The following is a 13,656-nucleotide window of genomic DNA, read 5'->3' on the forward strand; positions in this document are numbered from 1 at the left end:
TGCATGAGTAGTGTAGTTCTCACCAGCCTTTAAAAACAATCACAGAATCACCACTGCTGAGACCTTCAATAGTGCTCTCTCTACTTAACCACGTTGCCATTTCTACTTGTCCAAATATTAAACTCAAGTGACAGTGTGTTTTATGTGTCTGAATATAAATGCAATTCAAACCAGTGACTGGTTTTGTAAAAACAGTGCCAAAACAACCCATAACAAACTGTAAACTAGCAAAGAAAGAAACCAGTCTGCACCACTCCATAAAACATCTCCTCATAGTATAGAAATTTGACTCGAAGCTGGGTTTAAATCAGACATAAAAGTGTTCACGGCCATGTACAACCATCATCTTCGTGTCTTTTTTAATGATGGGTTATGAAAAGCTCACCACCTAGGCAGAGCGTGGATTGCCATCACCAAGTGGAGTGGCAGGGATAGTGTACAGAAACATCTGTACCAAGTGCAGGATGGAAGTTCTAAGGTCAAAGGGGGAAACGCTCGCAAGCGTGATGGAGAACGACCAAACTAAGATCATGTGGGTCCTACTGAGATCTTGTGGGATAACCAACCAGATATAGCTCTGATGTATAAACAGCAGAAGAGGGCTGCAGTGATAGATGTAGCAATCCCAAGTAATAGCAACATCTGGAACAAGGAATACGAAAAGCTCAAAAAAATACCAAGGGGCTGAAAGAAGAGCTGGAAAAGATGTTGAATGTGAAGGAAACTGTGGTTTTCATGGTAATCGGAGCACTGGGGGCTGTGACCCCCAAAATTGGGAGAGAAGATTCAGAAGATCTCAGGAAAGCATCCAACATCTACATCCAAAAGAGCACAGTCGTGGGAACAACTTAAATACTACACAGGCCCCTCGAGCTCCAAGGCCTCTGGTAGAAGACCTGAGCTTGAAGGAAAAACCCTGCTCGCATGAAGGCGAGTGGGGAATTCTGTTATACATTACCTACTATACACATTGCCCGTCAGCAAGGACACATCCTGTTGTCAATGTGAATTCACAAAGCAGCAGTGTCACACACATTTCTGGATCAAAGAAGAGGACCAGAAGTGGGACGCTGGCATAGCAGCTGAACAGCTCAGCAGGGTGGCGTAGCACACAACCCTAACCAGGCATTAAGCTCACAGAACAGTATTTAGTATGCACTGATACGCATGGGGCACGTATGCACTATCTCTGACCAATGTTACACTTCAGGCCAAATAATAAATAAAGAAGTAAATAAGAAAGAGACTCTTAACAGCCACTCCTCTCTAAAGAGAGTTTCTTTTTTCTGCCATATGCCCACAAGTAGTGTCTTTGTTGGCCTTAAAAACTCTCTATATATCACAGAGTTCACGCTGTTTAATTAAGTGAACCAGCACCTGCATGTGAGGCGCTGAGTGACTCCTGTCCGCACCTGACTGTGCAATTAAAATGACATATTAGAACAAAGGAGTCATTTCTGTTTCGTCTGTTCAGTGTGCATCTAAGAAAACCCGACTTGTCCACCGTGACACAGACACATATACAGAAAAAAAAAACCAGAAGCACTCACTGCAAAATCGAAAAAAAGGGCCGAACCTTTAGGAAATTGCCCATCTGATCACCTCCTCAACCTCAGAGGTCTGAGGAAGTCTGTTCATGACTCAAAAAGGCCTCATACTACCACAGGATTCTGTTAATCTCATTACCACTCATGATTTACTTTTGTCACTTAATCTTCAGAAGGAACATTCTTCCTCAGTAAACACAATAGAGGCTGGACGCTGACAAAATGGCCCACAGTCTCTCCCTCAGCGAGTCTACGCTCCTCTAGAGAAACACTCATCCCTGCAGCAACTTTCATCGTGCGACACTGGCTTAAATGTTCAAAGGGCACTTTCTTACACACTCCCACAGCCCACAGAGAAAGAGGGAGACCCACCAACACGAAACCATCTGAAAAAATGTAACAGAATATTGAAAGTACTTTATAAAAAGGGACAAAGAAGGTTAAAAAAAAACACTTAAACAGTCTGCACACGCTCTCACACACTCACAACCACGCCAAATGTAGAGAGAGAGAAGGAGAGCATATCCATTGGCAGCTATTACACCTGTGCTTCAATAGTCTGTGTTTTTTTCTTTCTTGCTCGAGGGTCTAGCTGTAGGAATTCAATATAAACCGAACATAAATCTTGTGTCCCATGAGTAAAGTGTGCCTCTCACTCATATTAATTACTATCAATGCATAAGAGTTAATTAAAATGTAATGAGTGAAAACATTTAGGCTACAGTTCACTGTAGTTAATAACCTCATATCACTCTGTATCAAGCCACTTTAATTAGGTTGGCACAAGCCATCACTGGAGAGTACCTTAAGGGGTTGCCAATGGGAGCAATTACACTCCCCACATGTATCCGCACACACACGCCCAAACCATTTATTTATTTTAATAGCTTTGTTATTTTGTTGCTGTTGTTTTCTGAAGGAAGTTGTCTGTAAAGATATGTTCTGATCATGTAAAACGAATATTGTGTGATATCAGAGCCATTATGCATGCTATAAAAGTTACTCATGCTTTAAAAAATGAAGAGTAATCACATTATTGTTTCTACTGAGGGGTTAGTGTTCATTTAGTAATAAGAAAATATGTATTTAGTTGGCTACTGCATTTACCCCTTGATGAAAAAGCATTAACAGCGTAAGTTATTAATAACATTCTTCACACAGTTCATTTCACTGTTACATTTGAGGGTTTGATGGATTCAGGGGTCTTATCCCAGGCCCCACTTAACCTCACCATACCTCATAGCTGAGCTCTAATGCTTGCTGATACATACGCTGTTTTATGCCAATTTATTTTTATTGATAGTTCATTGGATTCCTGTGGAACCACTGTGCTGGATATGCCAGGAGGGTTGTAGAAGCATACGTTTCTAGTACATAAAACCTGTGATGATGCAGACAAATAAAGAAACGCAGGTTTTCAGGTGGCCAAAACAAGCAAATGCTGCAAGAGACGTTCAGAGCATTAATAATAATAAATATTATTTAAAGCAGCCCGAGTCTAGAAATCTTCCCATGTCGTGACATCTACAGGAAGCCTCAGTGGGCTGATTCACCTGCCTTCTGCTTGAGATGTTGTACTGCAGGCCATTCAGGGTTGGGCAAAGGTGTTTTATTTGTTTTCTTTGGTTTGTTTGTCCATCGCTGTGTCTCTGGAGTTCTCCATGTTCTAAGCTCAGAGAACCGTCCTTGCAGGCAGAGCATCTGCAGGGCTTTTCCCATCATCCATCTTCCGTCAGGACCCTTCAGCATCCTCTAACTTCCCAAAACCTCATCATTTACTAAATATATCCTGTACCGGCACATGGAGTTTCGCTGGCGGGGGAGTGGGCATGCCACGTGTCATGAAGCATTCATTTAACTGGTGAAACACGTCCTAATTGGAGAAAAAACTTAAAGTTCTTTCCCTTTTGCGGCTCCTGCCGGCCTCATTACGGATCAGGGCGGCGTGTGCGTCTCTCTGCCGCCCTCAGCCATGCCACGAGCAAGCGAGGCGTTCTCTCATTAGGGCCGTAAATGGAGCAGTATGCTGGCTGTCACCGCGCAGAGCAGGAACACAGGCACTGTTGCCAGGGTCATGTTTGCGTTTCCATCGTTGTGTTTCCTTCAGAGACAGGCTAAGATCTTACACGAGACCCGCGGATGGAGAATTAAATGTTGCCTTTGTCCCTTTATGTGTGTCCGGGCAGACTTTCTTCTGTAATATTCAGTAATTCCTGTTTTGGAACAGGTTTTTGTTATCTTTTAAACATGAAGTGTGAGTGAGCATTGCCAATATGAAGAATATGAAGGGAGTTTCTTAGTAAGATGGTGACCTCTCTATGATTGAGAGGTTAAAATCATCCTAATAACAGAATGATTCAGGGAAACTGGGACCTAAATTTTGCTTTGTTTTAGAAACTACACACAATACACAAATGTAAACATAGAGGTACATGCATACAAACATGCTAACACACACACACACACACACTGGTCTCTGCTCATTTCAACAGCAGTACACAAAAATACACACAACATTTGCCAAATTACATTTGCCCCTGAAGCACATTTCCCCCTTACACAACATGCTAACATTATTACCTCCTGATTGCCTGTTTGTAAGACAACTGTACATTTGTAACTTTTCCCCCCAACTCTCTTTGCTTGTGTTGATAAGATGACTTTCAAATTGCATTCAACTAAGACACAATAGTGTTCATGTTATTGTGGATCAAACACCATATAATGTCGGTACCCTTCTAGAAAATTACATCTATCATGTTTCCATTAGCATTAGCTAGTGCTACATGGCTAATGAAACAACTTAGCATAGTGATTTTAAAAATAATTACAATTCCCTTGCTTGCAGTTTGCCATGGACAGTTTCCAAGAAAAGCTGGAAAAATAGTCAAACACAAAGTGCTTAGCCGGAACTTACAGAGGCTCCATACACTGAAATGCTTATAGTTAAGCCTGGGGTAAATTTAAAGCATTATTGTTAATAGAAAAAAAAGATAACTGTAAACAGTGCAATTTACAGTGCAAGATATATGTATAAAAATATCAGGATAAAAATATACAGATGTTAATTTTGTATTTATTACACAAAATACTAAAATATAATTACTAAACACAAAATAAAATTGAGTTTTACAGCAATATGTACAATTGAGGAATTGCCTTTGAAAATAACGTGCCATAGTGTCTGAAGCTTTATTGTTGACCAGAAGGTTGGTGTTGGATATTAGTGTATAAAAGAATATAAATCCATAATTCTGTCATGAAGGTGGTAACAATAACTGTTGATGAGATGAGATTAAAGACTGTTGTGTAATCCGAAGGCCTGTAGATACGGTAGAAACGTAGCCGTGTTTGTTTGTCCATGACTGGACACTCCAACGCAGCCTGCCAGACAGCAGCCAGGAGAAGGTTGTGTGTTGGTGTGTGAAGTCTGATGTGATCGTTAAGCCCTGTGCATGATAGATATCCTGTAGGGCCTGAACTTTGTTTCTGGTGATCAGCTCTGCTGTCCTCCACACTCTCTGGAGAGCTTTGTGGTTGCTGATGGAGCAGCTGCCTCACCAGGCTGTATGCAAGCGGACAAAATGATCTCTGTAGTGCTTCAGTTGAAACTGGTGAGAATGTTAGAGGGCAGACCAAGCTTCTTCAGTCTCTGGAGGAAGTTGAGTCAGTAGTTTGCAGACTTCTTTGTTTTTTCAGTGTGGCAGGACCAACTGAGGTCATCGCTAACACGAGCGCAGAAGAAGCTAATGACTCTTTAAACAGTGGGTCTATGTGAAGGGGGGGGGGTCATCTCCTGGCTCCTCCTGCAGCTTCATCCTTTGTTTTGCTGGCAGACGATGGAACTAAGCAGGCATACCTGGGGTCCACCCACGTTCAGGGTCAGCCTGGAGCAGGTGCCATGCCCAGTCGTCACCACTTGAATCCTGCTCATCAAAAAGTGAGATATCCAGTTGTACAGATTGTACTTTAAGTCTAGATTTTTGAGTTTCCAGATGAGCTTGGTGAGAATTATGGTGTTAAATGTGGAACTGTAACCAGTGAACAGCATTCTTACGAATATGTTTTTGTTGCCCTGATGTGAGGGAGCAGTGTGCATATTCAATACGATAACATCATATATTGATCTATTTGAGGAGTAAGCAAACGGGAAAGGGTCCGGTGCAATAGGTGATGGTAGTGATGAACACATGCATTTTGACTGCTGCAAGCACTTGTCAGTTTAACAGAATCGTAGTCAGTCAGGCAGGTGGTTTCTGTTTTTTATAGGTACTGGGATAACTGTGGTCTTCTAGAAGCACCTTCAGGAGACATTAAAATATGTCAGTTAATTCCTCTGCTAATTGGACTGCTCGGTCTCAAAGGACTCGGCCACGGATGCCGTTGGGACCTGGAGCCCTACTCTGTTTATTGCTTTGAAACATCTCATTACATCATCTTTGCATGTGGACATTGGGGAGTGTCTTGGTCCACAGGTAGATTCATAACAGGTTTTTGCCTCAAATCAAGCTTATTAAGTGTTGAGTTCATCAGGTAATGAGGCAGACACTGCTATGACACTGCTAATAGGCCGAAGGCCATTCCACATGCAGGTTGAAACCAAGGTAAACTCCAACTTGTCCTTGTAGTTTCTCTTGGTGAGTTCGATGGCCCTCTGCCTTCAAGTATCCAGAGGTATAAACAAAAGTGCATACCTTCAGTTTGGCATGCACAGTGTCGTTGAGGCCTGGTTTCTTGGGAAGACTTTATTGATACTCTTACTAAAGTCGCTTGTGACAGAGTCAGTGTATTAATTGATGTCACTTCCACCTACTTTATGGAACATCTGCTAGTGTAGTATCAAAGCAGCCTTGTGGTTTGTGATAACATCCTCGCTCCTTTTGTAGACTGTTTTTACAGCCACCTGCTTGAGCCTTTGTTTATATGCAGGTAGGAGCAGAAAGAAGGTGTGATCAGCTTCACCATATGCTGGGCGGGGGGAGGTTTACAACCTTAGATTTGTCCTTATGTGCCGTGTAACAATGATCCAAAGTCTGGTAGCCTCATGTATGGAAATGAATATGCTATGTTGGAAAAATTGTGGTGAAAATGTGTGGGAAGAATCCATAGAAAGTGACTTTCAATTGGTTCTGAGAAGATTCTGGCAAACCATCAGGCAACTCAGGAGGGGAAAGCACTTCCTGAACAACACTTCCTGCACTTCCTGACCAACACTGTATACAGTGGAGATGCGGATCTGCTGACCTCAATGGGGATGTCATTTGGCGGTGGAAGGAATACTTAGAGGATCTTCTCAATCTCACCATCACTCCCTCCATAGAGGAAGCAGAGCTGGGGGACTTGGATGGGGGTTTGCCCATCACTCGGGCTGAAGTGACCAGGGTGGCTGTGAAACTCCTTGGCGGCAAGGCTCTGGGGGTGGATGAAATCTGTCTTGAGTTCCTTAAGGATCTGGATGTTGTGGGACTGTCCAGGCTGATGTGTCTTTGCAACATTGCGTGGACATCGGGGGCAGTGCCTCTGGACTGGCAAACTGGGGTGGTGGTTCCCCTTTTTAAGAAAGGGGACCGGAGGGTGTGCTCCAACTATGGGGGGATCACACTCCTCAGCCTCCCCGTTAAGGTCTACGCAGGGGTACTGGAGAAGAGAGTCTGGTCAATAGTCGAATCTTAGTTTCAAGAGGAACAATGTGGGTTCCTGTTCGTGGAACACTGGACCAGCTTTTCACCCTTGCGAGGGTCCTAGAGGTTGCATGAGAGTTCACTCAACCAGTCCACATGTGTTTTTGGATTTGGAGAAGGCATTTGACCGTGTCCCTCGGGGATTCCTCTGGGGGGGGGGGGGGGGGGGTGCTCTGGTAGTATAGGGTATGGGGCCCGCTGCTATGGGCAATTCAGGCTCTGTAGAGATGGAGCAGGAACTTGGTTTGCATTGCCAGCAGTAAGTCGGTTCCCAGTGGGTGTTGAGCTCTGCCAGGGCTGCCCTTTGTCACAAATTCTGTTCATAACTTTTATGAACAGAATTTCTCAGCGTAGCCAAGTGGTGGAGGGGGTTCAGTTTGGTGGCCTCAGGATTCCACGTCTCCTTTTTGCAGATGATGTGGTCCTGTTGGTATCATCGGGCCAGGACCTGCAGCTGTCGCTGGATCAGTTTACAGCTGAGTGCAAGACGGCCAGGACAAGGGTGGAGTGCCCTCTCTGGGTGGGGAGTGAGTCCTTGCCTCAAGTAGAGGAGTTCAAGTATCTCAGGTTCTCATTCATGCGTGAGGGAAGGATGGAACAAGAGATCGCCAGGCAGTTTACGGTGGCAGCTGCAGTGTTGTGGATGCTGTACCTGACCGTTGTGGTGAAGAGAGAGCTGAGCCAAAAGGCAATAAGAACGATTAGAATAATAGAGGTGAATTTCTGAGGTAGACAGAAGGGTTAAGGCTTGATAGGAATGAGTTCTAGAGTTCTGGACTTCACTGAATGGCTAAAACTTTAACATCTTTGCCCTGTGATGTATCTATCATAAAACAACCACTTCACCTCTGTGCTGTCCAGAGTCCTGACAACAGATGCTAAAGCCTGGTGTTAATCCACGGTTAATCCAAGCAATTCACCATGTCGTGGTTGGAGTTGAATCTGCGCATTGATAAAGTTCGTCCTGAAAGATGCTCAAATGTCCATCAATGTTTGACACATATAGAATAATTAAGTGCACTGGATACCAATGAAGTGAAAAGCCACATAATTCAATACAAAAACTGCCAAATGCACACGGCACTCTCAGCGATGTGCCCATTCTTCAGACACCTACAAGCCTTTCTTTTTGCAGACTGTAGCTGGGGCGTTGCCATCAAAAATAAACTTTCTCCACTCAGCTCTTTTGTCCTCTGAGTCTAGGGGCTGATGAAGCGCTTTATGCTGGTCTTTGCAACCAGAACAGTTCCTATGTTCCTTGTGGTTTTACACATAAAGCTAATGGGTCCAGTGCTTGTAAGAAAAATGTGGCACATCTTCGCAAAGGCTGTTGATGGTGATAGTCCAGTGGGGGGCAGTAAAATCCTCATAATCCCCCTAGTGACACAGACAGGGGAGTCAAATCTGAATGGCTTGTTGAATGGTTTCTGATGTAGATAGCCCACAAAAACTGACTGAGTTGTTTTATTTCAGTTAGTTGGGTGGTAGAAACTTTGTATAGCAAAATGTGTGTGTGCAAGTACTGAAAAGTGAATTATTCATATGTCCTTTTTAATTGTAATTATTGTAGGAAAGGCTGGCTTTGGTGGCAACAGAAAGTGTTGAATTTTCAGTGCTTTGACTAGAGTAATTAGATAAAATTACACAGAGAGAATAGCTTGTAGCCCTAAACATATCAAGGAGAATTAAAATAGATATTTCAAAGATTTATGTTCAACCCTAAAGAGATATTTAGTATTAAGCATGTAAACCTCATGGCTTTAATACATATTCAGAAAACATTTTCAAATGAACTAACACAATTTTAAGGCCTAATTATACGATTATGAAAGATCAATATAGTATAATATAGTTCATGTTGAGGCAGGGATCTCACTCTGTGTCCACTGCTTACCTCTACATGTCAAACTTAATAGGACAGCGTAATAGGTTGTGAGGTGGGTTGAACATGGGCCACTGAAGACCATGACAGCTTTAACATCCCCGTACACGCATTTCCCTTTAACCCTCAGCCTGCTGCTGAATGGGAGTAAGCTGTCAGCTCTGGATGGCATCTCCCTGAGGCCATCAGGGGGTTGGAGAAGTGCGGGAGGTGTGGAACGAATTGATTCCTCCCATATTGCACGTGATGAATCAGAAGGCCGAATTGACAAGTGTGGGAGCAGGACGGAGCTGTCTGTGATAATGCTTTGGTCATGTCCATGTTTGCGTGGTCTGTTCATACCCTTAAAGCTCATGAAGGTGCAGCAGTGGTGCCATTCAGTCCCTGTACTGGATTAAAGGATCACCACATATTAGCCGCAAACACTGAATGGCAGTTGTCACATCAGTGTAGTTCTTTCAGTGTTGACATTTCGTTAGACAGACATGTTCCGTGGATGTCAGACGCTCTGGATATTTGCCGTACAGCTTCATCAACCTCGTTTAAGTGACTATTCTCTATTCTCTGTTCCAGCTATCCAGTAAAAACAGCGAATACATCACCATTTTACAATGGCTACAATGATTACTGCTATTCATAAAAGATCTTCCTATAAACTTAAGGGAGCAAACAGCAAAACCACCAGAGCATTAATAATCATATGACACATGCAGTTTTGAAACAATACATCTTTTCAGTCTTAAGTACTTCTTTGATGCATTAATGCACTATGCACTACACAATTTTAGTGAATCTTCAATCTGAGCAAATCTATCTGAGAAAATTCTGTCTCGGATAAGAAGATCAAATTTTCCTGCCCTTTTGATGTTCTCCTAAAATAACTAAATAACTAAAATAACTATGCACAATAGCAAATGACAGTTTTGAATAATATGAATGAATTACCAAAGATTTTTTTTTCTGCTTTTCATTTAAAGTGTAAGTGCCCGCTAAAAGTTTGGGGGTTACAGCTAACGAGCTGAACCAACTTCTCATTTACCCTGGTCTGCCATTTCCCCAAGCCTGCAAAGAATGATCATGCCCGGTACATGACGCAGTTAAATTTAGCGATTATCCCTCTTGGGTTTTGCTGCACCCAGGGGACGTTGGTGAAGAAATAAAAGAGTTCTCTCTATCCTCACTCACTGATTAACATGTTCATACTGCACCCACCCCAGCACACACGCAGACACACACACACACACACACACACACACACACACACACACACACACACACACACACACACACACACACACACACACACACACACACTGTGTGCCCTCCATAGTCACCCTTCCCTGGGGACAGTGTTGTCACTTCTCCTTAGTGGAGACAGTCATACAGCCTTGGCAGCATTAATGGCTTTTGATCCAGACAAACCCATGGCTACATGCGCACAGTGGAGCTCCACCCACCCACCTCCAAATGTGCTCACTGAACATCAGTAAATTTCAGGACAAACATCTGCCTTCATACCCACAAGATCTTATTCTATAAAAATATCTTCATATCGTTACTAATTCCGGAAGGTTGTAATGTTCCCTTAAACTGCAAATTTGACAAAGATATAGTTGCAGAAAATAAAATCTTAGGACCATGGTAATGCCAGAAAGTTAGAGGAGGAATCCTGAAGGTTAAACTTGACAGAAGAGACTAAACGTGTCTTTGAATGAGGCTTTACCCCAAAACGAAATGTTCTATTATCTTCTATTCTTCTACTATCTTCTATTATGGTTAGCATAAGTTCACCTGAGCTTTCCACAGCAGACACTTTAGATATGGATTTTCTTTTATATAGTGAATGCAGAGGCCTTAACCCAATACTGTTATAGCACCCCAAGCTGATCTGTGGAGAGTTTGTACCCCAAATGAGGGCCCACTGCCTCAGACCTAATTAGAATGTAGAAAGGGCAAAGGTGGCCTGCTGCTCAAATGGACTGTCCTGTGGTAACACTGGCCAAGAGTCTCTGGCATCTGGATAAACCCAAACTGCCTTTTAAAGGTCATGAGGGTTTGGGGGACTGCAGTTAGTATTCTCTGACCTGACATTTGTATGTGACCTCACAGACTGTGGCTCAGCAAAGTTTTAATGAGGATTTTGCTAAAGGCTAGCTTGCCTAAGGATAGCATGACTGCATGGGGGGATTATATGGCAATGATTTTGTTTTGTTTTTTTTTTCTCTTCAAATTTCTATTGCAGAGTATGTGAGAAAACATGTTTTGAAGGACCTTTTCTCTGATGACCTTAGTATGTTCTTCATCTTAGCATTCACATCAATATGGACTGAATAGGCAAATTGCAGTATCATGGTTTTCGTAAGCAGGAGAACGCAGATTTCTATGAAATGCTAATGTACACAGTGACATGATGATTTTTCATCTGAGCAGATTAATCTCACCACCTTGTAATCGTTATGACCTAAATCTGCTTGTAAAATGTGTATAAAAGCCATTCAGCAACAGCTTTGCTATTTCAGGCCTTGTTACCTTTACACAGATTTTAGGAGAGGTTTGTGTACTCGTAAAAATGAGTTGAGAAATTTGTTTGCCCTCTGCTTGACTATATTCTTGAGATTTTACTGCAGGAAAATTGCTCTCCGTAAACAAGCAGATTACATGTAGAGAAAACAATTTTACTCAGTAAATTAGGTGTGGTTGAGTGAAAAACCCCTGCACTTTACCTTTAGTGAGCCCTTCCATTAAAACAGTTTTACTTCACATCATACAATAAGATGTGAGACTGGGCACACATATTGCTTATTCAGCAAGTTAGTTGGTGAGAGTTTAAGTATACTACTGGGATAAATTATGATGTCAACAGAGATTCCCCAAAACAACAAGGAGAAATCAAACAATAGCTGTTCATATATGCAAACTTGACACTAATGTGATATGCAGGGTAAGTACTGTGATGAGTAGGAGACTAGTCATTTCATTTACAAGGATGTCCACTAAAGCAGAGAAAATGTTTATTTCTTGTTTATGTTTATTTTAATTGTATTTTTATTCATGCACTTTTGAAAAGACACTTTCACTGGGCAATAATTTGCAAAGCAAACACAGCATCCAGTATACAATGAACTGGCAGTTGATTAGATAAACGCTTTACACACAATGTCATGTGTGTGCAGACCTTTCACACAGCCCTGTGAAGCCCAGGCTCTGATCAGCAGCTCCAGTGATCAGCAGTCCTGTGGACGAAAGCAGCTGGTGGATCTCAAAGGTCAAGCATGAATTGTGCAAGCAAACAAACAGAACAGCAGTGCATAAAAGATGCTTCAGGATTCAAGTGTCTTGTCCAAAATGTCTTCTCAGACTACACCATTAATTGGATTTGGTGTACAGTACATCACGGCAGCCAATGACCACGCTCACTACCTGAAATAGATCTCCAGGAAAACTGATGTCCTGTAAGAGCAAGACTGTGCAGATAACCGGTGTGCAGCACTTGAACTACACAATCATCTCTGCATAGCATAACATTCCCCTGCGACACATCCATAGGATGGATCATACTCAATACGTGCCCTCACAGAACCCATAGAATCCTCCCATACAATCCAGGCCCAGGCCAATCATCACTGCTCCGAAGGCCAAAGGAGCCACAACCCACTAGTAAATATATATATATATATATATATATATATATCAGTAACGAACCGTGACCATTAAACCTGGGCCCGCTCCCATACCCCCCCCCCCCCCCCCGAAATTTTTCATCTACTTTTTCATCTAAATCTATTTTTGTTTCCTTTCCTAATTAACTGCAATAAATAAATAAAACTAAGACGACAGTAGCCTAAATCAAATCAAATCAAATATATTTGTATAGCGCAAATACAGTACAGCTGTAGAAACGCAATAAACAATAATATCTGTAGTAGATAACTTCTTAAGCAAAATAAGGTTCCAACAAAATAAGGTTCACAGCTCCGTGTTCCTCGGGAGCGGAATATGTAAACAACGCACACGAGGGCGTCAAAGGACTGAATCAAAACTAGGTAGCGGTGGTACGCTAACGCCAGCTAGCGTCGCCACAGGGGTTATTCCACTTAACCCCTCACCTTCCAACACAGATTGAATAGACACGGTTGAATAATTTATTTGCTTATAGTTTTGTAATTGTTTAGATGTCGATTGTCAAACTGTAAGTAGATTAAAAAATTGGATAAAATATATATATTTATGTTTTAAGAATATTTTAGGCCCTCTGAGTGGGCGTAGAGGAAACATGAGGAAGTCATGCGGTTCCTTGCAGTCAAGGAAACATGACAGAACAGACCCACCACCAATGCATCTAAAGCTGTGTGGGACCATTTGGACTGGAATAAGAACCAAAAGCAAAAGCTTCTGTTTGCTTTTTGCTTTTGTTGATGTTTCTTCGCCACAGTGCTACATTTAAGCCGATAGATATTCTGGAAAATAAATGTCAGTGTAATGGTTTTAAGTGTCTAAGAGTTTTGCACAAAATTATATTAAAAACCATGTGTGGCTAGTTAGTTAT

Source organism: Brachyhypopomus gauderio, chromosome 8, assembly GCF_052324685.1.
Source record: "Brachyhypopomus gauderio isolate BG-103 chromosome 8, BGAUD_0.2, whole genome shotgun sequence".
Lineage (NCBI taxonomy): Eukaryota > Metazoa > Chordata > Actinopteri > Gymnotiformes > Hypopomidae > Brachyhypopomus > Brachyhypopomus gauderio.